The sequence below is a fragment of the Notechis scutatus genome, chromosome 4, assembly GCF_049901735.1.
Source record: "Notechis scutatus isolate UNSWTSFEM ecotype Mainland chromosome 4, rNotScu1.2, whole genome shotgun sequence".
NCBI lineage: Eukaryota > Metazoa > Chordata > Lepidosauria > Squamata > Elapidae > Notechis > Notechis scutatus.
This window is the reverse complement of record NC_142012.1, coordinates 106,166,734-106,194,504: the sequence shown is the minus strand read 5'-3', so window position 1 is coordinate 106,194,504 and position 27,771 is coordinate 106,166,734. Positions and strand designations below refer to the sequence as shown.

At 38.0% G+C, this 27,771-nt stretch overlaps 1 long non-coding RNA gene across 1 annotated transcript in view; it reads right to left on the bottom strand.

Moving 5' to 3' along the window:
• Nucleotides 1–26,843, bottom strand: part of LOC148130854 (uncharacterized) — a 93,087-nt gene extending 66,244 nt beyond the window's left edge. The window contains exon 1 of the long non-coding RNA XR_015749638.1: nucleotides 26,714–26,843. This is a non-coding gene — a long non-coding RNA (uncharacterized LOC148130854). The remainder of the gene's footprint in view (nucleotides 1–26,713) is intronic.
• Nucleotides 26,844–27,771: the final 928 nt, after the last annotated feature.

Here is a 27,771-nt window from a genome sequence, read left to right as displayed (position 1 = left end):
ATTTCATCAGCGGAGATGGTTGATGCTTGATAATCCCTGATGATGTTTCGGACAGTTGTGATGTCATCATTGTTATTGGTGACCTCTAGACCAAATAAGATGGCGTTTGGACGTTTCCGTTCACGCTCAACAGCTTCTCTGATGAGGATTGGGATATCAATATTTGTCTGGGTTGTGTTTATTTGTGGATTGGGTTTTGGATTGGGTTGTGGTTGTTGGGTAGAGATGTGGTTTGTAGCTATTGGAAGTTCAAGTTTTTGCGTTGTTTCTTTTTTTTCAAGGTTGGATATTCTTTCTTTTATGGCGTCCAGGGATGCTACTATGGTTTCAATGGTATCAATTCTTTCCAACAGATCCAGTTTGGGTTTGCATGCGTCCAGGGATGCTACTATGGTTTCAATGGTATCAATTCTTTCCAACAGATCCAGTTTGGGTTTGCATGAATTGCAGTAATATGGAAACTCATTGGATGATTCCAGGTATTGAATAAATTGCTCGGTTAATCCCAAGCAGTCATGATGAGTGTATTTCTTACACAGAGAACATTTGATGGAGTTTTCATTATCCTTTAGATTTTTGTAGCATTTAAGGCATGTGCAGGAGTCTTGTGGATCATTGGTGGGGATTATGTTCTCTGTAGGTAGTACTCAGATTATGCCAAAGCATTTCTCTATCTGTTAGGTATGGTACCCTGACTATGTTGAACTTAGTATGTCAACATTTACTATTAATAAATCCTTGTAGATCACGAAACAAAGTCCAATGATAAATGGAATATGTTTTAAGACTATTTCTTGCTAAGACATCCATTATTTTAAACTGACTTATTTAAGGAGACTGTAAAGGGCAACTAAATTTCTGGGGTAGTAGAGGTGCTAGCATCACTGATTATTACTATCCCAAAACCTATTTAACAGGATTATTGAATTTAAGATAGATTTTTCATCCTGATAGTGATCCAGTTCACTCAGAGTGAAATTGGACTATAATTCTTCAATCTGCAGATCATATCAAATTTCATGGATGAAATTATTTCAGATAGGAATTCCCAAGTAGGATGAACTTTGGAGTGCTTCTTCCCAGTTTTTTTTTTAAATTACCCTATATTCTCTCAACAGTCAGTTTAAGATGCAAGGAATGTGTGGGAATCACTATGTATTTTACAATAAATGATTCAGTATTATCAGGTTTCCATAACAGATAAATGAGCAGTCAAGCAGATCCATCTGTGGGAAGGATTGCTAATCTCATCAAAGGCACGGGTACAAAATTTTTGGTTTCTGTATTGTAATGCCAATACCTAGTTGTTTGAATTAGGAAATGATTATTTACCTGATTCATCTCCTGTGTCAATTTTTGAGTTATTTAAACTCATAACACAGAATAACAGAGTAGTAGGTTGAGGCAAGATCTTCATCCCAGTTGCATTTCTAAAACTCAGTTTAGATGCATGGAACTGTGCAGTGACTATGCTTTTTCTCTACTTGAATCACACCATCTAGATGCCAAAAGACTGTGATGAATAACTTTCCCAATTTTGAAGAAGAGAAGGGAGATCCAGATAATTTGTACCCCTTTAGCCATTTGAACAAGTTATATAGATAGTTCTATGGAAAATATCAAATGATTCTAGACCCATTATGGCGAACCTATGGCATGTGTGCCACAGGTGGCATGCAGACTCATTTGTGCCGGCACATGAGCTACAGACAAACTTACCTCACTGTGCATGTGCGCACCACACAGCTGATTTTCTGCCAGTTTGAGGCCTTTTCAGCATCCCAAAGGCTGGAGGAAGGCTTCTGCAGGCTTCTACAAGCTTTGTAGGCCGAAATCTAGCCTCGTTTCGTCACATCCAGTATTTTCAGAAAAACAGGAAGTGATGAAATGGAGCCAGATTTTGGCCTACAAAGCTTGTAGAAGCATGCAGAAGCTTTTCTTAAGTCTTTGGGAGGCAGAAAAAGGCCTTAAACCGGCCGAAAATCAGCTATGAGGCACAGTGCAGGTAAGGGGGCGATGGGGGTGGGTGGGTGGGTGGGGATTGCTCGCACATGCATAGGGAACGTGGGGGAGTACATTGCCTTCTGGGTGCTGGCATGCGAACGTGCTAGCTCACGCACAACTTTTGGCACAGGAGCCCAAAAAGGTTAGTCACCATTGTTCTAGACAATATCCTGACTGCAAACTGGCTTTAGAACCAGATCATTGAAGTGATCCATTTTGTATCAGGTTGCCAAGAAGTATTCCAGTTTTTTTTTTTTTATGCTGATCTCATTGATCTGAATATGTCATTTGACTGACTAGCTGGGAAGAAATTATGGGCATTATTGTTAACATGGATTGCTTATAACTTTGATTTTGATAAAGTTACATAATCCAATCATAATCCAATCTTCAACCAAAATGGTAGTCAAAGAAGGATGCATACTTGCATCCCTTTTGTACAAATTTTATATTAAATCAGTTACTCAAGCCTTTTTAAAACACAAAGTTGCATCCTTCATTGGCTAACAAGCCTAGGTCCATTTTTATATCGTAATAGTAGTTATTATTATGCTAACTCCCTTAACTAGCAGTTAATTGCAATAGTGAAAAACTGAGTATTATTAATGCCCAAACCAATTCAATTCTCTTTCCTGAAAAGTATACTAGCTACAATCATAATTGGAAGATTAGTGACGTCCATAAAGAAGAAGTGAAGGATTTCCAGTCTCGGAATCATCTTCCAGTTCTTTCCAGCCTGAAAGAAACCATTCAAACTAAAAAGACCTTTTACGCTAAAATCCGGGGTTTCTCAACCTAGGCAACTTTGTGGACTTCAACTCCCAGGATTCCCCAAGCATGCCATCTTAATGCCCGTACATCTTAAAGTTGCTGAGGTGGAAAAAAAACACTGCTCTAGCTGTGATTTGCTAGCTGCAGAAACAATCACTTTGTCTCTGCTTCAGCTAAATTATTTAAGGCCAAGGTGCTAAGCCTTTTTACTCCATGGTGAACAGCTTTGTGTAGATAAGGATTTAACAGCTTTAGAAAGAACACAAATTAAATAAATAACCACAATGCTGCATGTTCCCCAGTATATGTTTAATGCCCTTTGGCACCTGCAATCTGGTCTTTCTTCTGTTGAAGCTTGCATAAGAATATTGTGATTAAAGGACTGACTAAAATGAAATGATTTGGTAGATTTACACCTGATCTCCGGTTGGCTATCACTTAGATTTTGAAAACGTCAATGTTTTCTCTTTTCTTGTTTTTGTTTGTATTATTTTCTGTTTCCTTTTGGACTAAGGAATATTGAAGTCCCCATGGGCTATAGATCCACAGCCACTATTCTCAGAAAGCATTGCAATTAGGCTCATAGATTTGGCCCTATTGTTCTGCAAATATTGGGCATATTAGCAATCGGGCCAGAATTCCCAGATAATAATTTGTTTCATTCAAGTAAATCTTGAGCTGCTTCTGAATGAGGCCAAGAAGAGTTTGACTATATCTTGCTCCAAGAATTTAATGACTGCCAGTTTTTCATGCTTCGTATACATGTTCATGTATGAAGTTACTCAGGAGACGCGTTGAATGGCAATAAGAAGCTATTCCTGGGTGAATCACAAATGGCATGTTAAGAGTTCAGATCTAAAATTTAACACTGAACAAGAAACAGAAAATGATTAAAGGCTCTTGAGGCCAAAGCTATGCCAGAATTCTCAGGAATGAACTGAAAATCATTTTAGGTGAGCAAGAAAGAATATCACTCAGGGGATGGGCAGAATACCAGAAGAAAAGACCAGACTGACATGGCTTGGCTTTATTAATTCATACATAATTAGGCTTTAGCTTAGATCCAAGTCAGCTTGTACCATATGGACTAATATACAGCTGAAAGTGACCCCCAATGCAGGTTCCAGTCTGTTACATTGGAACAAACAACAATACTCTCTTAATTGCAATGCTGTTATTTGTGATATCATTGTTAAGAATGTATGATATATAAGTACCTCCAATAGAAAGAATATACAGCTCAGGGTTGAACTGTGGAATCCTTGGTGCTCTCTCAGCTTGGTTGTTTGTTTGCAGATGTTTCATTACCCAATTAGGTAACATCATTAGTGCTAGTGAGTGTGAAATTTGCTCTCTGTTTATATACAGTAGCTTGTTCTGCCAGTATTTGTGTGTGTGTGTGTGTGTGTGTGTGTGTGTGTGAGTGTGTATGTGTGATTGTGTGTATGTTCCCTGGGTAGTTCCAAAAAGACCAGAATGCATTGCCTCCAGCAGCCTACAGTCAGATAAGCAGAGATTAACACCAGACAAACAATCAAGCAGAAAGTAAATCTATAAACAAGGAACTGCTAACAAGAAAGTCATCCCCACCAACACTGCCAGGGGAAGCTAATGTATATAAACAGGAAGCAAACTCAGTGCTCACTGGTCCTGATGATGTTACCTAATTGGGTAACAAAATGTCTGCAAGCAAACAGCCCAACTCAGACAGCACTAAGCATCAATTATAATTCCTTATCTTTAATATTTTATTAACCTAAAATTATGTTAACATTTTACTAACATAAAACTTACAGTCAGAATGAATCCTTCTCTGGGTAGGGAAGGGAAGGAAAAGAAAGGGAGGGGCACGGAAGGAAGGAGGAGGAGGAGGAGGACAGGAAGAAGGAGAGGGAGAGAGAAGGAGAGAACTGGGCATCCTGGAGTATTTCAGAATCAAAATAGTTTTCCACAAGACCTATCATCTAGATCTAGTGCTAATTTGAGAATCTCTGGAAAATCTTTACGCCACCAGCACTAGAAAATCTACTAGGAAGCTTTATAAATATGAGAGGAAGACACACCACGTATGCTACAGGCTACTCAAATATGCAACTGACACTGAATTGTATTTGTCTGTACTGTAACTGTTGTTTAGATAATGTCTTGTTTATCTATACAAGATGATATCTATATTTTGACTGGCTTCTGTTTGATCTTGTGAGCCACTCAGAGTCATGTTGGAGCTGGATGGTACCTAAATCTGAATAAATAAATTGACAGAAGAGATTATTGTGTTTGCTATTTTCACTTGGTAACAGTAGCATAATCCTCCCAAATCTACTGAGATGCCCCTTAAGTATGTCTCACAGTTAATACTGGTCAGTTAAAATGGCTTCTATAGCTGTCAACGGATGAATTTGTTTTTCTAATAAAAAGGATTGAAGTTTGCTGCCTGAGTTTAAGTTGGTTTGATTTTTGTTTGTTTGTTTTGGACCAGAATATTTAGCACTTTTAATATATTTTCCAAATTTCCCTTTGGCATTTTATTCCTTGTTTTCTCACCCCCACCGCTTCCTTCTTCTCTGCACAACACAGATGAGCTAAATTTCTCTCTTGCTATCTCCTTGTCATCGATGTGACTCTATGGTTTTTCAAATGCTATCTAGCTAGAGGATGCCAAATGTCCTGCCATTTAATAACTAGTAGCCTACAGAGCTCTTTTCAAATGCCATTGCTCTGAGCATCTGTTGTTATTAAGTAAGACAATCCCATTTTGTGCAGGACTTCAATTTCATTCTTCACATCACTTATTGAGCAGGAATTATATGCAGTTTGTGTATAACACAATTGCTGATCAAAACATCAAGACAATTGCTGTTGTTTTAGGGTCTGATTTATTACAGGTTGTAAAAATAAATAAACTTTGGCCTTTATCTCCCCCTCCCCTTATAAATGTTATGGAAGTGCCCTGGAAACAACAGAGTGGCAGCAATTAAAGCCATTTAATGTTATAATAATTAAAAATGCAACACTCTGGTGCACATAGCACTGGCCCACATAAAGAAAAGCCAATTGACTATCCCTAATAATTACACTATTCTAAAAGGTGGAATAAATAAATTAGGAAGATATTTTATAAGTAGCACTGGCAGCCCGAATTTTTTGCTAGTTCCCCCCCCCCCATTATTTTATAATATGTTTCATTCTGTAAAAGATTACTTAATACAAGCAATCTTACAGTGATACCACTTTGTGTTTCAACACAAAATTATATCTAATGCTAACAGTAAATGGAACAGCTGGACCTAAGTACGGTTTTTCCTTCTCTGAGAATTAAAGACATTGAATAATCTGCAACTATAGAACATATATTTAGGCTCCTGTGATTAAATAGCATTTAAAACTGAGCATATATGCTCACAGCTATAGACGTGGACTCCCTACATATTGACACACCAATATTTTTAGACACAATCTACAAAACCAAGTACATCAATGGAGATGTATATCCATTGTGTATCCATTAAAAAGTACTTGCACAAGTGATATTGAAGTATACTTTTTGCATTATTTTATGAGACAATATTGGTCAACATGATAAAAAAACCAGAAGGTTAGTAGTAAACAAATGTTAGTAAAATTCTTGCCAGCCATTCTCTAATGATGTAGAAGTGATAGATGTAGGAAGAATCGGTTTTTATATAATGTTGGCATATTGTTGCAGGGCCAAAGATGCATTCTAGTGTAATGTCCTTCATTTCTATCATCTTTCCTACTTATCAAGGACTGATACACAAAAACATTGTATTTTTCTACCATTAGCTTCTGCAAAGATGACTTGAGTTAAAACCAATAATATTTGGAAGACCATCAGTTGGACATTCCTTTGTCCTATAGTAACTAGTAAAAGGGGGTTACTATGGATAATGATCATATCTTTACAGTTCAGAACATGTTTCACCTCCAGAAGTTATAAAGTTCTATATCTGCAATCTTGAATTAAGATGGAAAACTAATCATTGTGATGTCAAATGATGACATCCTTTGTTGATCCAGGAGACACTTCGGGTGCTCAATGCATGGCAAATCTGCTGGTAGTTGGAACCCCTTTTTCTTGCAGAGCAAACTTTCAGGGGAAAGAAAATCCATAACATTCTACAGATCAGGAGTCTCCAACCTTGGTAGTTTTAAGACTTGTGGACTTCAACTCCCAGAGTTCTTCAGCCAGCAAAGCTTAATCTTAAAAGTTACCAAAGTTGGAGACCCCTGCCATAGACGGATCCCTATGGAAACATCTTCATTATCTGATGATAGCTGTGACCATTTTGGCTCTGATAATTTTGCAAACACAATAGCCAGGAAATTGCAGGAGAAATGGCTAAAATATTTTATGAGGATTCAGAGGAAGAATCTTTCTGTGGTTTCTCAAAAGGTGAGATTCAAGATGTGCTGAAACTGGGGACAGACTCTGAAGAACATGCAGAGAAATTAGGGTTCACCTAAATGGCCCAAGAAAAGTTCTGCTTCCCTTAAAGTTACTTTGAGGTTCCCACCATAAAGGTCTAAGAGAAGAAACAATGAAACAGTTCCAGCTTTCTAAACTTCCTGTAATTGGATTCAGAGTCAGAAACAGGCTTCAAATTCTTGGAGAGAAGAACTTTAAATATATAAGAGAACACCATAACAGACTGAAGGTTCTAACATTTTAACGAAATAATCCTTTATCTAAATATTAAATTATGGACTGCTATATTTCAGTTTGATTTATGCCAGATCAAACTATTGGTCCATATAACTTACCTTCATAATGAATGAAGGCAAATATACACGTCCCACGATAATGTTGCATGATCCAATCTGAGTTGGTCACCGGGACCAGATATTTAGTCTTCCAAGCTTTTGGACTTATGTTGGAGTCCATCTTCAGGGAACTTCTCCATGTGTTCATTAGGCTGTTCTGTGAATAGTATTTATGTGGTAATTGGTTGTGTGTGGCTTTTAGTTGTTAATTGGAGTATTTAAGGCTGGATTGTTGGTTGTTGTTTCCTTGTGCTGTCTACTCCTGAGTAGAATAGAATAGAATAACAGAGTTAAGTGACCTTGGAGGTCTTCTAGTCCAACCCCCTGCTTAGGAGGGAAACCCTACACCACTTCAGACATATGGTTATCCAACATCTTTTTAAAAACTTCAGTGTTGGAGCATTCACAACTTCTGGAGGCAAGTTGTTCCACTGTCAAGAAATTTCTCCTTACTTCGAAGTTGCTTCTCTCCTTGATTAGTTTCCACCCATTGCTTCTTGTCCTGCCCTCAGGTGCTTTGGAGACTGGCTTGACTCCCTTTTCTTTGCCCCCGAGATACTGGAACACTGCTATCATGTCTCCCCTAGACCCTAGTCCTGCTTTTCATTAGACTAGACATACTCAGTTCCTGCAACTGTTCTTCATATGTTTTAGCCTCTAGACCACTAATCATCTTTGTTGCTCTTCTCTGTACTCTTTCTAGAGTCTCAACATCTTCTTTACATTGTACAAGTATTTTGTAATCTGATGGTAAAATAGCATTCCAAGTCAAGACAGTTTTCACCCAATGTCTACAACAGAACTTTCTATGTCTTACTGGAACAATCTTCAGTTAATGCAAACTACATATAGCCTACTGATGTATTGGTATTAACTGTATGTCTGAATATTTTCCATAAAAATGCTCTTTTTCTTTTTTATACCTTTGTAACCATTTGCTATTTACAGTACATATAAACCCCAATCAATTTACGTTTCAAGAATTGCACAGCAAGTTTTAATAGTTTTATTTTGTTCCATCGGACATAAGCCACAGGTATTCCCTCAAATCCTGTTTGTGAGCTTCCAATTTGGGTTAACTGCTGAAGGAAACAACATGCTTGAATGGACAACATGTGGTCTGACCCAATGTAGCTGATTTCACACATTTTTACCTTCACGTGATCTCTGTCTTATTTCCTCACCCAGCATATCCTATTATTTACAGTATTCCTTATTTTGCATATTCAACTTGTTGCTAAAATAACAAATAAGTGGCAAAAGGTATTTAGTTTGGTTGAAAACTAAATAACTTCATTTATGCTTTAATAGTTTTGCTTTCAAGAAGGGGTGCCCAAACTTGGCAACTTTAACACTTGTGGACTTCAACTCCCAGAATTCCCAGTCAGTCATGCTGGGGAATTCTGGAAGTTGAAATCCACAAGTCTTAAAGTTACCAAGGTTGGGCATCCCTGCTTTAAACAATAGGGTATGGGTCAGTAGTGAGATTGAAATTTTTTTTACTACTGGTTCTGTGGGCGTGACTTGGTGGGCATGGCAGGGGAAGGACACTGCAAAATCTCCATTCCCTCCCCACCCCACTAACTTGCTTTCCAGCTCCGTTCTCCTGTGCAGGGCAACCAAAGAAGACCTAGCCAATCAGCTGGGAGTCAGGAGTTATAGAATAGATGGGGGCAGGGCCAGTCAGAGGTGGTATTTGCCGGTTCTCCGAACTCCTCAAAATTTATGCTACCAGTTCTCCAGAACTAATCAGAAGCTGCTGAATACCACCTCTGGTATGGGTTATTGAATACAATAGTAAGATGATTTTTTTTCAGTGCTGCTTTTGATTATCATTTTTTTTTTGCCCAGCAGACCTTTCACACAGAAATAGGAGCTGCTCTGCTGTTGTTCTTTCTTGTCCCTTTCTGTTTTCGTTCACCTCCAAGCACTTTATTCTCATGAATAAAGAAAAGCTAGAGCAGTGTAATGATGAGTGTAACTCAGAAAGTTCAAACTGCCCAAGGAGCTGCTGATACAGTTCTACAGAGGAATTATTGAGTCTATCCTCTGCACCTCTATAACTGTCTGGTTTGGTTCTGCAACCCAACAGGACAGACACAGACTTCAGAGGATAATTAGAACTGCAGAAAGAACAATTACTACCCACCTGCCTTCAATTGAGGACCTGTATACTGCATGAGTCAAAAAGAGGGCTGTGAAAATATTTACAGACCCCTCACATAAACTGTTTCAACTCCTTCCCTCAAAACGACGCTATAGAGTATTGCACACCAGAACAACTAGACACAAGAACAGTTTTTTCCTGAACGCCATCACTCTGCTAAACAAATAATTCCCTCAACACTGTCCAACTATTTACAAAGTCTTCACTACTATTACTGTTAATCTTCTCACCACTCCTTATCACCCATCCCCTTCCACTTGACTGTTTCCTAGTATGATTTGATTGTGGATTGTACCCTATGACTATCATTAAGTGTTGTACATTATGATTCTTGATTCTTAATGAATGTACCTTTTCTTTATGTATACTGAGAGTATTTACACCAAGACAAATTCCTTGTGTGTCCAATCACACTTGGCCAATAAAGTATTCTATTCTATGGCCACGTAGTGGTAGCCATACCATTAGGCTGTAGAGCAGAGCAAGAGAAGAAAAGCAGGTTGTTTCCTGTGCCTGGGTCTAAAGACCCTTTGACCCTTTTACTTGTCACTTAGCCATCCTGTTAGGTAGCCTGGACTGTTTCTCTTGCAGATGCTTATTCAACATATAGCAACCTTTAAAACCTGTACCTGAATTTTGTTCACAGTAACATTTTTTTTGCCTAAAAGCAAGCAAGCAAGTAAGGGGGGGGGGGGGAAGCACCAGGGAAAGAAATTACCTTGTAAAATTTTTACCAGCTTTTATTCTGTTGGATGAAAAGATTTGTGTTTTATGGTTTTTCTTGTGAGTTTTTTCCCCCCAAAGGTAGATTTTTTTTTTGCAAACTTCTCATGAGTACAGTGATCTTTTTGCACTTATTTAGTTATGAGGTTGCCCAGAGGATTGTGTAAATGCACCAACTTTCACTGTACAATGCTCCAATGAAGAGCACCTCCTTGACTCCCCCATGTTTCCATTAAATCATAAGGAAATCATCCCTCCGGCTGGGACTTTTACACTAGCAATTCTAAATTCCTAAGGAGATTTTCAGTCATCTAGGTCATGGTTGCCCCAAAGGTGCTTCTTTCAAAAAGCAACGGGACTTTGTTGTTCCTTAAAAGATATTTTGCTTTTCATCCAAAAAGCTTCTTCAGTTCTGACTGAACAGTGGAAAATGGAAGGATTTATAGTCCTTGCATCATTTGGTTGTTAGCACTCTCTCTGAGAGTCTTTGATGCTGCTTGGAGATTTATCTGTGCCCTTAATTGCCCCTGAATAGTGCAAATGGGTGTGGGATCTTCTTTCAGTTCCAAAAAGGTTCCACACCCATTTACACTATTTAAGTGGCTCTGAGGGTATAGAGTGCCCTCAAGTGCCCTCAATGACTCTCAGAAAGAATGCTAATGACCAGATGACTACAAGGAATATAAATCCTTCCATTCTTCACCATTCAGTCAGAACGGAAGAAGCTTCTTGGAAGAGAAGTGAAACGTCTTCAAGGGAAAAAAAAGAAAGTCTAGTTGCTTTTTGAAAAAAGCACCTTTGGGGAACAGTAGTTCTACTGCTAAGGCAGCGGTGTTCAACTCATATCGTCAGAGCGGCGTCATGTGATGTATCTGGACTTTTCCCCTTCACTAAACCAGTCATGGGCATGGCCAGCTCATGACACATCTGGCCCGTGGGCTGGGAGTTTGACAGCCCTGTGCTAAGGGAGCCCTTTGATTTCTTTTTATCCCATTTCTCAATTTATAAATTTACAATGATATTGTAAATATCATTGAAATACCATTTGTGCTGAGGTCAACTACCTTTTCAGTAGTTAATTTTTTTTCCCTCAGCACTTTTCTTCTAATGGGAATGAACTTGAGATTACTTATAGCAGAATTATGGCCTTTGATATGATAATATCTTACATTTTCCCACTAACTATATTCTAAGCACATGAAATAAATATTTAAAAGTACGATTTAATCTAACCTCTAAAACTTTTCCATAAGTTTTGGAATGAGGTTCATTCCTGCTATCCTACAGCATCCATCCTACTGGTATTTCAAAAGGCCCTGAAGTAGTTGACAATTTTTCTTGTTCTCATCCAGATTTTTTATTTTCTCTGCCAACTCTGTAAACCAATTAGAATTGACGTGAGTCAGCTGACATATAAATTTAATTATAATCATTATTAAAAACAAGAGTTCCATAGCAGCAACTTTAAACATACATTTAAAGTATGTCATGCTCTCACACAAACAGTATCAATAGGCCTTCCAGCCTCAGCTGTGGGTTTATTATATAGGAACCTCCTTACTGGAATGGTCTCTGGCCCAGAGATGGTATTCAGCAGGTCCTGACAAGTTCTGGAAAACCGGTAGTGGAAATTTTGAGTAGTTCAGAGAACCAGCAAATCCCACCTCTGATTGGCCCCACCCCCATCTATTTTCTGCTTCCTGAGTCCCAGCTGATTGGCTGGGCTTCTTTTGTTGCCCTGCATAGGAGAACAGAGCTGGAAAGCAGGTTAGTGGGGTGGGGAGGGAATGGAGATTTTGCGGCATCCTTCCCCTGCTATGCCCACCAAAACACCCCCACAGAATTGGTAGTAAAAATTTTTGAATCCCACTACTGCTCTGGTCCCTTTCTTTCTTATGAGAAAAGCTTTTCTGCACAAAGTACTAATTATCTGCCTGGACAATAGTTGAGACCGAGCCAGGTAATAAAAAAATAGAGGAAGTTTATTTATACAAGTTTATTGAAGCTAATTTATCCTCTCCCTGGGCTTTTTCCTTCAATCCTTTCATACCTGTCCTTCAGATAGGACTTAGCAGTCACCGCGTCTGCAGGCAATCATATTCTGAGGCTGTTGTTTACTCACAAGGAGGTTGTGCTTTCCCTTCATGGCACAGATGAAGACCCAGTCCATTCTTCTATCGTCTACCCTTTCCAGGGCTGAATTGGAATCCTTATATTTGGTGTTAAATGACAGTTGCTTATTTGTATGTTTATTTATATCAGTAGTAAGATTGGCGGCATACAAGTTTAATTATTATTTTTTCTTTTTATGACCCTGTAAAAATAATTTTTAAAAATTCCCTTAATTCGGGGTAGAGTCCAGGCGACTGAGTGGAGCTGAGCGTTTACTGGACAGATGACCTTCCTGGTGCCTAATTGGAGTTCGCAACAGATTTTTTTTTTACTTTGTGCCCTAGGAGGGAAACATCTGTCACTGCCTAGGATTGAACTCTCAACCTTCCAAGTGGGAGATGAGCATCTTCACCACTAGGCGACCATGCCGCTCATACAAGTTTAATTAAAATAAATATGTGAATAAATAAGTAAATAAGTAAGTAAGTAAAGCATTTTGACCCTGGAAAATTCTATCTTTCAATGTTTCTTCCATGTGTCATTGTGGGAATGAATTTTCTACGTTTATTCTTCAGACCTGGGTGGTATTGAATGTAGAATTGGGGCCAGGTTCCTTCATGCTCTGTCTTGAACCAATGCCCAGAGCAACCATTTCATTGACTTTAAGATATCACATTTAAGCGGTCGGCCACATTTCCTACATTTGTGTTATTCTGATGACTCCTCAAAGTAATGGTTTGTGAAATGACTGGGCTGACTGCCTCAATAGAGAGCTATCAGGCCCACCACGTGGCTATCATGCCCCACCCTAGCCCAGCCCTGAAGTGTCTTCCAGAAGCAAGTGTGCGGGGCAATGGCAGCTGCCTGCAGAATGGGCCAGCAGACCTACAGTAAGGCATGAACTTGAGAATCTGTTTACAGGAGTGTGGTGCTCATCATCTCTCATCTGGGAATTTGTCTCTGGATATGAAATACCAGCATTTGAACTTTTCTCTCTGCAGCTCAGTAGGATCTGAATTCATGGAACATTTACTATGAAAGTAAAAACAAAAAGCCCCAAACTGATCTTCAATTTCATGGTAGCAATTTCTCTTATAATCCACAACCCTTAACTTCTTTCTCTCCAACCTATGATCATATATCAGCTGCTCCCTGACTGAATTCCCATCCAGCTTTTGGAATCCAGCCATTGAACAGCTTGTATCAGACCAAGGGTTGTTTCTCATGGCTCTGAAGGTTCCTCACAACCTTTGGAGTCTTTCCTCTTTCTAGATTCCAACCAAAAATACGCCACAGCTCAGATAATCATGTGCAGGAGGTAGAGGTAAGGGGGAGCGGAAGGGAAAGAATTTGCAAATTAGCAACTGGAGTGAAAATGATCCAGGGTTTCATAATCTGACTGCGATGTTTCTTCTCTGTTATTACCTTTACTGCATGAGGGCCATGATTGAAGTGTGCCTGTATGTGAAGGACGTTGGGTGGCAATGGTTATGGAAAGCGGTACATGAACAACGCCTTGATTTTTAAAATCTTTTTTTGGATGTGTGTATGGAGCATTTTTGCTTTTATAAATTGGGCTAGTTCTAGTTTGGGGCTCACTCTACAGATTTAGACTCCCCCTTTACAATTATGAGAAAGGCGATTATTTTTCCTTCCTTCCTTCCTTCCTTCCTTCCTTCCTTCCTTCCTTCCTTCCTTCCTTCCTTCTCTTTTTCTTTCTTTCCTTCTTTCTTTTTTCTTTCCCTCCCTCCCTCCCTCCCCCTTTCTTTCTCTTTCTTTTTCTGTCTTTCTGTATGCCTGTTTCTCTGTCTCTGTCTCTGTCTCTGTCTCTGTCTCTGTCTCTCTCTGTCTCTCTGTCTCTCTCTCTCTCTCTCTCTCTCTTTCTTTCTTTCTTTCTTTCTTTCTTTCTTTCTTTCTTTCTTTCTTTCTTTCTTTCTTTCTTTCATTCATATGGCTGACAAGCTTTGCTACCACAGTTGGAGAGGTCCTATAAAACTAAGTGGGGGAAAGGATTTGGGTTTTCATGGAGTTTTAGGACTAAAAGTTTACCCTTTTTTATCTAATTACTTTTTTATGGCTGTTACCAAATGATTGCCAGTAGCTCAGAGAGACCATGGTCCATGCCAGAATTGCTTCCCAAAACAAAGTTATTCAGCATACTTGATTTTGAGATCAACCATGTGCACTGCCAGTTTTCCAATCAGACAATGCACTATTGTTCAAGACTACAGTAGTATTGAAAAGAACGTTGCTTTTGTTCCTGGATATGAAAATGTGATCAGTTTTCCTTTTTCTTTTCCAGGTGGACAGAAGCCTCTTGTATGGCACAATATAGGTAAGAAATGAGATAGGGGTCTCTGCTGCACCAACGAAGAAGTTGTAGTTTCCTTCCAACGTTGCGGTAACAGCTCAAGTTGGTTCTGCTTGCATTCCGCAGGAATCTCTGCCTGACATTTGGGTCAAAATAACTTAAGAGATCTGCTGGTTGTCTGGCTTGTTGCTCGAGGGAAAAAGTTCTCACTTGAGGTCTGAATGATTCTGAATGCAGGTCCCAGTCCAGCCTTGCCTGAAGGGATACTGTAACTGGCTGAGTGGCTAGCTAGGGAGTGAAGACAAATATATTCACCATTGGAATGGAAATATTGCATTAAATGAAACTACACCCAGGGAGCAGACAATAGCACTGTGCATGTGTCAGAAACAATTGCAAAGAAGCTCTTCAGACGTTGTGCAAATGCAGCACTCTCTGCTCTGCATTAAACCAGATTGTCTTTTCTCAGGATCCTGCATGGACCTATAAAATGGTGTGATGGCTTCAAGACAGTTACCTCTTAGGAGCTGATTCACTCAGTTTTGATCAGTGTTTTTTCTTTCTTTTTAAAGTTCTGGTTGATTGAATGAATCACAGAGAGGTGCCGTACTGTTATGAGAGCTGAATCATTTCTGAAGCTTGCATAGCTTAATGAGGCAACTTGTGACCTGGACAACAGCTTACCCCCCTTGACTATACTTTATTAAAGGTCATTTTGATATAGAAGTAATAATTAGACACTAACATACTGCACAGTATGATGCCCGGCATTCTCAGGAAGAATAATTCTGGACCCCATATAAACCCAATAAACCTTCTTAGAAAATAAAAATGATAACTGCAGATCAGGGCTTTATCTGGAGAATAAATCCAGGCCCCCAATAATCCAGGGTGGTAAACAACACCTTAGGAATGTAGAAAGTTAGCACTCCCCGCTCTCCTAGAAGAATGAAATATTTTGAGAAATATAAAAAAGGCAGAATATTATATTTCCCTGAATGACAAATGGAGAAACATGCTCTTGGAAAGCATCCCCCACCTTACTTAATAGCTCTCAGCAGATATCAGCACTTGAAAGATAAAGAGATAGCTCTATTCATAAGCAAATATCATCACCTAAGATCCAATAAACCCTCACCCACAGTAGGAATTGCCCAACACCCCTTCGTGGCATCACCGTCAGAAATTACAACCAAACCTAGCTCAGACAAACTCCTAGGATTTGTACATGGCCCCATGGGAGCCTGACAACAGCCAATAGAATACATGTTCTTGCACAGGAACAGGAAGTACAAGTGCAAAGCCCAAGAGAAGGTATAAAAACCCCTCACTTTCAACTCTATGTGGTTGGCTGCACCAGGACCCCCTATGTGCTTCTGCTTAACCCTTAAACCATCTTTCCAATCAGCCTCCAGCCTCCATTTTGTTTCCAGGGCCTTTCTCCCGGCTTGGAACTGAACCGGATGGATATTTCTTCCAACAGGAATCTAAGACAAATGACAGAAATTAACCTCAATAATTTGGTTGTTGAATAAAACGTTTTTGGACTGACCATGCAGGATCTGGTTCTGGATGGTCCTCCCATGGAAGCAAACCATTTTGTGGAAGTGCTTTCAACATAGCCATGAAATTCCAAATGCGCACAGAGTAACCCAAAAGGTCATCTATCAAAACACAACTATCCTTTGATTAATACCATTCTTGGGGTTTTTGAGACATACACTAGGTAGGGCTTCATCTTTAAGGATAGAACACAATATCTTGTTTCACAGCACGTAGTTCTACAAAGGACTTTTACTTGTTGCTGTAATAAATGCCTTTCATCCTCCCAGCTCAATTTGCAACAGAACCTCGGACCATAAGGGAAAGAAACTACAAGCTAACAAAAGAAGGAGTTCCATAAAAGAAGGTTGGGAAATCAAAATGAAGCTTCTAATTCTCTGAGACGTTTGAATAATATTTCCCATGATCTGCCAGCCCAGCTCAACAGAGTGATTATTAAAACCCTCTACTGCACAGCATGTCAGCCATACTGTCAGTGGGGCTAAGTAACTGGGAATCCATGATGGATCTTTATAGGAAGATCTGTTCTCTCAATGTGTGTAAGCATACTCCTCCCTATGTATGTGGTAAATATTTTAAATGTATGGTTCCTGGTTTACTCAATGTGGTGGAAGCATGGGCTGGTGTTATGGGAGTCAGGTAATTTCCCAGTCTGTACAATACTTAATTGAAATTATAAAAACACCAGCCTAGTTCTTTTTTTTTCTTTCTTTCTTGGTAACTAATAATTGCACTGGATGTTATAATTTAAGCACCAATTTCTGGAGTATTTAAATATTAATAAAGTGGTTGAAGAAGAGACAGAATAGGGCATATATATATATATATATATATATATATATATATATATATATATATATATATATGCTTTAAAAAGCCTTCCTTCAATTTCACTTACAAAAAAAAAAAGATCTCCTTCCTTAATTTTATTTCCTTTGGGATGGTTTGGGTCCTGAACTCATTGTAAGATCTTCAAACACATAATAAGAATTAATCACCATTAGTTCGCTATTTTAACAGCTGCTTGCTACCTCCATAGCCCAGTGCAGCTGCAAACTTCTCTCCCTTTGCTGACATCATAATCCCATTACGGCTGCAAACTTACATACATAAAATGCAGATTTAAGCTTTTCTCCTTCCCTCCCTCCTTCTCTCTGTTTCAAAAACAACTTCTACTTCTTAATTGCTTGAGCCGCTATCAGAGACATAAAATCCGTTCTCACTTGGCAGCTCGTCTTCTTGTGGGGTTGAACTTCGAAGCGTGCTCCTTGGCTGCTGGCTTTATTACTAGACCCAAATGTAAGTTCGTAACTGGCTGACTGGGATTCAGTTGCCCAACTTACAGGCTGAGTTTTCCAGACGTGGCAGCTGGGTCTGTTGATTCCTTCCTCCACCTTTTCCCTGTACCCTTTGCTGGGAAATATTTTATGAGCCTACCAACTGCCATGATCTATGCATAAATCTATGGTTATCTGTTTTATAGTGAGGGAGTCAAGATACCTCCTTGAGCCCAGAGGGCCAAAACATTTGGCTGCGAAACACTGATTGTTCCCCAGCCCATGTTCAGAAAAGATTGGAAGGGAAGGGGGGGGGTGAGTTATTCAGATTTGGCTAATGAGGGAGGTAGGACCATCCCAAGACGTTCTGTAGCTGAAGAAAAAGGATAAGTCACCTCTCTGGGTATAGGCAGTGATTGATAGGGTGTCATTTCCCAGCCTATGGTGTCTCTACAAGTCAGCCAAATATCTGCAAAGCTCTTGATGCTAAAAGTGTGAAATCCACTTTTGTTTCACACATTTAACATGTGACACTTAGCTTATTGTATCACCCCTTCAAAAAACTCCTATTGAGTACATTCTGAATGCAGGTAATCCTCAACTTACAATCACAACTGAGTCCAAACTTTGTGTCATTAAGTGAACGATTTGTTAAACAAGTTTTGCCCCATTTTAGGATTTTTCTTTTAAGCAAATCACTGCTGCTGTTGAATCAGTAACAGGGTTGTTATGTTAATCTGGTTTCCCCACTGACTTTGGTGATCAGAAGATGGCAAAAAAGAAAAGGAAAGGAAAGGAAAGAAAAGGAAAGAAAAGAAAAGAAAAGAAAAGAAAAGAAAAGAAAAGAGAAAAGAAAAGAAAAGAAAAAGAAAAGAAAAGAAAAGAAAAGAAAAGAAAAGAAAAGAAAAGAAAAGAGGAATCACAGGATTCCGGGAGACTGCCACAGTCATGAATGGGAGTCAGTTGTCAAGCATCCGCATTTTGGTCCGATGACCATGGAGATGCTACAAGGGTCGCGAAGCATGAAAAATGGTCATTAGTCACAGAGGTGGTATTCAGCAGGTTTTGACCAGTTCTGGAGTACCGTTAGTGGAAATTTTGAGTACTTCTAAGAACCGGCACCTCTGACTGGCCCCACCCCCATCTATTCTCTGCCTCCTAAGTTCCAGCTGATTGGCTGGGTCTTCTTTTGTTGCCCTGCACAGGAGAATGGAGCTGGAAAGCAGGTTAGTGCGGTGGGGAGAGAATGGAGATTTTACAGTATCCTTCCTCTGCCATGCCCACCAAGCCACACCATGCCCACCAAGCCATGGTAGTAAAAAAAAATGTGAATCCCACCACTGCTTTTTTTTCACTGCTGTTGTAACTTCGTATGGTCACTAAATGAATTGTTGTAAGTGTGGACTACCTGTATGTGTTTTCAGGTGTTGTCACTGCTTCCGGCACACATATGCAGAACTTTATCATGAAGCACATCATGATTTACTCCTCAGCAGGGGACATCCCAGGGGAAAAAAGACAGTGGCTGCTTCTGCTGTCCACCTCCATTTAGGAGGCTGCCTCCAGAGTCAGCTCTGTAGGGAAGCAGAATTCTGTGTACCAGAAGAAAACGAGTACCAGAAGAAAACCATTAGGAACCCTTGAATAGGTATATGTTTGAAAGAGAGGAGGACTTTGTAGGAGCACCAAATCCTACTTATCGAAGCAAAGCAGAGGAGAACTTACAGTATAGTTGGTTCAGGTTTTCTTATTTTGTTGGTTGCTGTTGTTGTTTTTTTAACTTGCATATATAGCATATGACACCTAAAGGCAGTTATAAATTGCTACAGCCACTACTGCTATTAGTAAATGCTTCTGGGTGCAAATATCATTTGTACATATAGCAGGGAAACTTCCATTGAACCCGATCCTACACTGAGATGCTTTGATCTGCTATCAGCTGTGTGGCCCAGTCTTAAAGCCTTAGTTCTGGACTCTATACCTCTCAAATAGGCTGTGTTTGTCTGTTTGATACTATACTGTTTTCTTCAAACATAGGTTTTCTTTTAATTATTTCTCTGTTAAAAATAGGAGGTTTTGTTCTCCTTGCTTTCTCTTAGCTATTTTGGGATCTAGACTATAAGGTCATTTGTTCCACACTTTTCAATAGCTGCGTCTTGATTCTTTTAACTCCTAAGCACTTAGATTTGAGATAGATAATTACATTGCTTAATAGTAAATTGCACTGCAACATGCCCAGAGGGATCTGAAATAAAAGGTATTTAAAAATCTACCATGTTAGAAAAGCAAGATAATTTCAACTAATGAGATTATCAGGGATAATCAGTTTACAAAAGCCCATTATGAGCAGATTCATTGATGTCTTAAAACAGAAAAGAAAAATCCTATTTATTTTTTTAAACAAATTGCTTTTTCAAATGGAAATAGGCTGTTTCCCATTACCTTTTATTTGATAATTTTTGTAGCCCCATCTGCTGTCCAGTTTTGGAAATATCTGTTTTAGGATATATCTATATCTAGATATACATCTTGCTGATAATGTGCAGGAAATAAAATCTTTTATACAAATAAAACATTGCATTGGTTTCCGGTGCTAAGGAAACTTGTAACACCAAAGTATTCTGGTATTCAGTGTATCTCAATTTTCCTTGTAATGTGGAAATCTATAGTGGTAACTATTTCTAATGGTTACTTAACAGAAAAATAGTTGTACTGATAATTGAAACATCTATGATAAGAATGTAAGTTTTTCTCACTTCGACTGGACTGGGAAGATTTCTCCTTCATGACTCCAACTTATTTTATGCTTGTACAGATATTAAAACTATGTGGAAAGACATAGGAGAATATAGAAGACAAACTGCTTTCAAGAAAATTTTAAAATTTTTCATTTATGTAAGTTTATAACTAGAACTCATACTGATTAGTGTAACAGAGGTGTGTGTGAGAGAGGGGGGGGGGGCAAGGAAGGAGAGGGAGAGAGAGAGATCCATTTAGTTTGGGTCAGGTATCATTATGCCAATGATATACATTTCCAGGCCAGGCCAGGCTACAGATGCTATGGAAGTCTTTAGGAACTGATAGGGGAGAAACAAATCAGATTAAAACTCCGTAAGATGGAGAAGTTGGTCATCCAGAAACACCTTGGCTCTCTGGAAACATGGTTCTGGTGGTTATTTTAGATGGGGTCAAATTTCTCTTGAAGGAGCAGATCTGTGATTGCGTGTTTTCCTGGGTTCAATATTCCTCTGCATTTGAAGACTGTGGCCAGAGTGGTCATTCCACAGCTTCAGCTGATATTCCACATATGGCCCAGGAAGACTGTTAGGGATAACATTGTTTACCCTAACTGGTTTGGGTAAAAAAAATAAATATGGTATCATGTTTTGTTAGTTAAAGTGTGTGTAACTTTAATTGCAAGAATGTAATTAAGGGTGTGGTTGTAAAAGCACTATATAAGAAGCGAGGCAATTGCAGCTCACTCTCTCTGGCTTACTGATCCCTAATTACTGGATGGATTGATGACTGCGTTCTTGCTGGAACGGGGAGAGAAAAAGAAGTGTTGATTTTTCTCAACGGAGAGAAGATAAAGATTGGACTGATTTATTGTAAGTGAACTGACATTGGCTATTCAACACGGACTTTGCAAATAGAGTATCCCCGACAAGACTTGACTGAAATTGATATATGACTAATGGACCGTTTATTATGACTATGCTATAATTCTTAAATGGAATAAACTATATTTTTGATAGCACAAGCGTATCTGTATTTTTACTGCGTGTTAACTAGAAAACTTATCTCTCACATTTACCTGTCTTCCTATCTGACTTCGCTGCACGTTCTGTTTAGTTTGTTTTCCTTAACAACCATTGGGGAATCCAGGCTTAACAAAGACTTTATAATCATAGCTAGCATTGTATAATCATAGCTAGCATTGCAATCATAGTTAGTTGTGATTATCATCACAACTGCACTCTACATAGTTCAAAAATGCAATAGCCAGAATTCTAGCTGAAAACTCACAAATATGGATAGAGTAAACTTATTACTAAGAATATCCTATTCACTCTGGTATCTGCCAGTAGGTTTCTGAATCCAATTCAAAGTTTGTTTGTTTACTGAATTTATATAACCACCCATCTCACTTGCAAGTTCTGGTTAGAAAGACCTGTGAGACTTCCTTACTAAATATGATTCTGCTTATTTTGTTTTGACATATACAGAAGGTCTGTTTAAGGTTCCATCCTGAAGGAAGACAGGTGTGAACCAGAAGTCAGGTCCCCATGTAATAAATACATTGACCCCAGGAGCTGTTCCGGTTCTTTTTGGTTTTGACATTTCAAAAAGCACTGACAAGTGCTTTGTTTCACTGGGCCTTTGGCCCCTGTGATAAATTGTGAATGACCATGTAGCTTTATGTTTTTTAAGATATGGCATAGTTTTTATAGCATTTTGCTCTGTCTGCTTCAGGTAGAACAATGACCCCCACAAATTCAGAGGCCCAAATTCAGCCTACATTGATTTAGTTTCAAATCATAATTAGAACCAGTGCAAAACAGTAGTCCCATGTTGCCCAGATAAATATTATACTGAATGTTACTGACAGGCCAAGCAGAATAAAATTCATTCACCATCTAATTTCCAATATAGGCCATGTATTGCAGTTGTTTCTGCCTCAGAATGGCTGAAGGCAGGACTCCAGATGATCAGATCCATCTACCTCTACTGTAATTCCTTTAATAACTAAAATTTTGTCCCTATGCTGTCTTCAAAATTAATGTTTCGCCTAATTTAAAATACCTTGACATAAGATCACCTATAACTCAACCTTAATTCAAGTTTGGTCTTCTGATACAGCTATGCTTTAAGTATGCCTGTTTTTATGCTTTAATGATTGTGTTTTCTCTGAAACCCATTGATGGAGTGGAAGGTTATAAATTTATAAAGAAATACTAAATACAAATGGAGTCAAGATTTCGTGTAAAAGGGAGATTGTTATTTGTACAGAAAAATGAGTACGATGTTAGAACAACACAAAATTCAGACAACTTAAAAAAATAACAAGCAAATCTGAGGTAAGTGAGAGACAGAATGAAATTTAACCTTGAAGCTGCTCGCTCTCTTTATTGCAGATGGAAGGAAACAAATTGAAAATGAAGCATGTGATTCTGAGTTTGCTTTCTTTAGTTTAAACACTAAAGGTAAGAAAAACAGTTATTTTGTGTTGTTAGAGGTCTATTTGTTCGTTATTCTAACATTTCAGGAAACACACCTGGAGTTCCAAGGCAGTTTTAGTCAGCGCTATATTTTCAGACCATTTTGGAGAACTTGTATTGGAAGACATAGTAGGTCAGAGGAAAACTGTTCCCATACATTTTGGAACTCTCCTAAGCATGACAAAACATAATTGGTGGTTTAAAAGAAGCTGAATTACTTTTCCTAACTACATCTATTCTGTACAGTAAGTCAATATGAACACAATACAATAGTTTTACATTCTTCATTTCTGTGCATTCTTTAAGAAAAGTGCAATATTAGCATTCTTGGCATACAGAAAGCAAAAGGGAAAGGAGGTGGAACTATGGTCCAACAAGTCACAAAGCCTCTCAGATGTCATTGACAGAACTCAGTCAGTTTAGATAACTCTGCTAACCACAATATCCTACAACCTTATTGACTTATCCAGACATTTGTTATTTATGTAGGAGCTGTTTGACAATGGCACTGCTTTATTTATTTTAGCCCTGAGCAAAAGCATTGCACAAATATCTACAGCATACCTATAAGCTAGGTTCACAACACAAACCTTGTTATAGTTCCTGAACATTTTCCTATCTCTTCATGATGATTTCAGAGATGGCTGTTCTGACCTTCCGTAACCTACAATGATTTCAGACTTCTCTAAATAATACACATGTTCTGTCTTCTTTTGATGGAATGATGAATAGAACTTAAAGAGTGATTGATTGACTAGTGTTAACTTGGCCAATGTGTTTAGAATGGCTCATATTCCCCCTTTCCACTCTGAATCCAATGAATTTGTCCCAGGTTTCTTCATTTCTTTGTCTCTGGCCACTGCAGCATGTTAACTTCATCCAATTGGCAAGCATGCAGTCCCTCTGGCACTGGTACAAATGCCATTTTGTGGATTGTCCATTAAGGGAGGAAGTACAAGGGAAATGTAGCTGATCCTTCCAAAACAATAAGCACATTCTCAATATGAAGTGTGCTGTTTGCTTATTCTAGGGTGTGAGGCTGCAATCATATTTTGCATTAAATGAGGATTTCAAATGGCATTTAAGCAATGATATAAATGACAGCCACTTTAGATTTTAATTATATATGTAGTTTAACATTGCTGAAGTATGTAATGCTATATCAAACAGATTCAAGTAGAATTACGTATGCCAGCTTTCTTCTGTTTTTTAAAATTTGAATGTTTTCTCTCACTAAGTACAAGTAAATTTTACTTTTTATAAAGCTAGTTCTTAATCTGAATACAAACTGTATTCTCCAATTTTAAATAAAATTAGTTGGAAAGGAAATTCCCTTGACAATGTATTTATTTCTTATAAATAGGTTTACAATCAGAATATGAGAATACCTGCTTTATTATATAGAGAAACTATTGTGTTAAATATCTTGAAAGAAGATTTTTCTTTATAAATTTGGCAACAACTTATTTAACATGACTTGAGCTGTCTAACTCTGACCTAGTGTTACCCTCCATAATTAAAAGACAAATATATACAGAATTTTTTTTACAGAGCCCACAAATATAAGTTTCTACATTACAGGTTTTGGTTCCAATTCATGGAGACTAACAAGAATGGTAGTGGATAGTAATCAAAGTGAGCAGGTTTATTATGGCTGTCCATCATGTTATATGGGTTAGAAGGGATAAAGTTATTTACATTACAAAGAGGATATCGTTTTGGAATTGCAAAGATTCTACAATTCTTATAAAATGTATAGAGCAAAATGAGTTTGCTACTTAATAGCTTTTCAAAGCCTTAACAACTATAGAAGAGAATATCTGTAGCTCAGAATTGAACTGTCTAGTTCACAGTGCTCTCTGGGCTTGATAGTGTGCTCAAAAATGTTTTATTACCTGACTAGGTAACATCATCAGTATGAGTGAATGTAGGGTGTGCTCCCTATTTATATATGGTAGCTTCCTCTGCCAATGGTGGCGGTGTGGCTTTCTCTTTGATAGTTCCTTGATTAAGATATTATTAAGATGTATTTGAGATGTTTTGCACTGCAGAACACAAGAAAAAAATGGTAATGAAACAACTAAGCTCAGAAACACCAAGGATTCCATGCCTTAATAATTATCTTAAGTAACACTGAGAATATGCCCTTGAGACTTAGGGTTAAACAGATATTATTTTTACCTTTTTAGTTGATTGGTCCAAGCACCCATGCATGCTTGAGAGCAGGTTCGTAAAAAGTTTTGTTTGGTTCAGAAAATGTAAATCAAAATTGGGTAACTGAACTTCTGGGTATCAAACATGAAAGCTAATGCCTCATTTTCATGGCTTGGTAATTAGATAGGTAAAAATGAAAATACAGTGACACTAATTATTCTTAGGGAAATAATAGTAGAATAAACAATCATATAAATCTGAGGTATATATCAAGAGCTTGATTATAAGTGTATGCTATTAACAAAACTACCATAAATTTTCCAAAAGAAAAGCTAGTCGTTTCTGAACCAAACCATATGCCACTAAGTTTTTCGAGGTATACTTTGCATTGTAAAAAAAAAAGTTGTTTTAAAGTTGGAGAATTATACTTCTATATTAATCCATGATCTTTATATACAGCTTATCTATGAATATTTCAGCCATAACACTAAATTTCTTCTGGTTTTGTACAGGTAACTTGGCACTTTTGGGAATTCCCAGGTGCAGTATAAGTTCAGTGGAACCTTACAAGTGGCACAGTTTATATTTTGAGGCATCAATTATATCGGTTCCTTGATTCATGAACACATAAATAGACATATCAACTACTCCTCAAGGGAATATTGCCATATCCATTATGATTGAAAAAATATTATCAAAGGTCTTAAATTAGGTGAGCGTCTATCAAAGATATGCATTTCAGTTGAAAGCAAAGGGAGGAATCACAAATAATGGCTTCAGTTGCAAAAGGTATTACAAATTATGAAAGCAGGGAAAAGAAGGGGATGGAAGCAAATTCTGTGGATCTGACAATAGCATTTTTCCAGTAATACACTTGCTGTTCTACAAACGGCCTCAGATCATCACTAGCAGGGAGAACAACAGCAAATGCTTGGAAGATGCAAGGTTTTATCATCCCTTATTTGAGCTCTGGTTTTTTGTTTTAAAGAAATCCAAAATCAGTACAATGTTTTTCTTTCCTCACTCCCCTTTTCACAAGGAATTTGGTGTTACTTGTGTTACCTTTAGATTTAGATAAATATATATTTGGGTTTATTGCTAGAATAGCTATCTTCAATTATAAGAGAAGTGTGTATTTTACTTGGCTTTTTTATTATTTAGCAGTCAGAATGCACACAGGAAAACCCGAGGCAGATATGTTCCCCCCTTTTTTCTGCATTTGAAACTCACAGCCATTTAGTAGGTGATTAAGAAGGATGCAGAAATTCAAGATTCCTCCACCCACCCCTCACTATTCAGAAAAAGATTCTGTCACATGTACCAATGTTTGATCAGCAAGAGTGCCTCTCAAAAGACATACATTTGAGGAAACATTTAGCAAGCAGCATAGTACATTAGTGTCACAAACACTTTATGGTACCGAACAGGCAAGCCACAGAAGTTATCCAGATGAACAGGGTGAAAACATATAGTAGCTACAGTGCTTGTGTATAAAAGTGTCATGTCTTGGGGAGAGGAAAAAAATACGTGAAGCAAAAGAACAAAGATGCAGCTGGAATGAAGTCAAGCTACACACTAAATGCTGATGATGAGACAAAAAGAACATTACAGGAATCTTATACATCCATACCTTTTGGGATGATTTTCCATGAATTTTAGGAAATTCTTTTCAATCTAAGGAGAGGTCAGCTTTGCAGATTCCTGCAGCAGTAATAACAGAGGCATTACAGAACTGAAGTGTGTATGGATGTGTGGGAGTGTGTAGTGATTGTACTGAACTACAATCTCTATGCATGTTTATTATTATTATTTTTAAAAAGCTTCATTTGGGACTGCAGTTAGAGACTGGAGACATTCTTAAGTAAATACTGCTGACATTTAGATAGTTAAGGGATCCTATTCAAGCGACAAAGAATGACTTGTTTTTATTTGCATAAAAATTCACAGCAGCAGCAGCACTCTCAAAGAAAGTTAGGAGGGGGTTGATTACAATTGTCCTTTTGTTTTAGGATATGCCCTCATCATTATTCGTATTTTATTACTTCGCTCTTAATTTTTTTTAAAATGTATTCCATTTATCTCTGCTTTTACAGCTGGGTTTTAGAGTAATGTTTAGAAATTAAAAAATAATAGCAACCACCTCACAACAGAAGCAGCTAATAAGAAATCAACATGGGAGAAATTTTCAACACAGGATATTAAAAAAAAAAAAAAGAAGCAGACACCCTGGAAACTTCTTAAAAATAGAAGTTGTCAAAGTTTTCAATACGCTTGAAAACTTCTATTGGCAGATGCTTAGCTTTCAAAAAGGTAACACAAAATCATGCCTACAATCATCATAAACCCCCGGCACGGAATCACAATCTTCAAATAAATTCTTGTTTAGTTCTCTTCATGTAATATTGTTCCCTGGTGTTAATTACATTTAAATGGGAGAGTCCTAGTTTGGCATCATTCATTTGGCTTGAAAAGTACTTCCCAATTTATCATACCTGTCAACCTCTGTGCATCACAGGCTAATACTTTATTAAGAAAAAAACCATTGGGGAGCTACTGATCCCATTTAAGTACATTGGGCAGAATGTACAACTAATTAAAAAGCATATTTTACATTATTAATTTTTGAGTTTCACTTAATGAATGTGAAATGACAAGGCTACTATTTTTATATTCAAGCTCTCTGGGCTT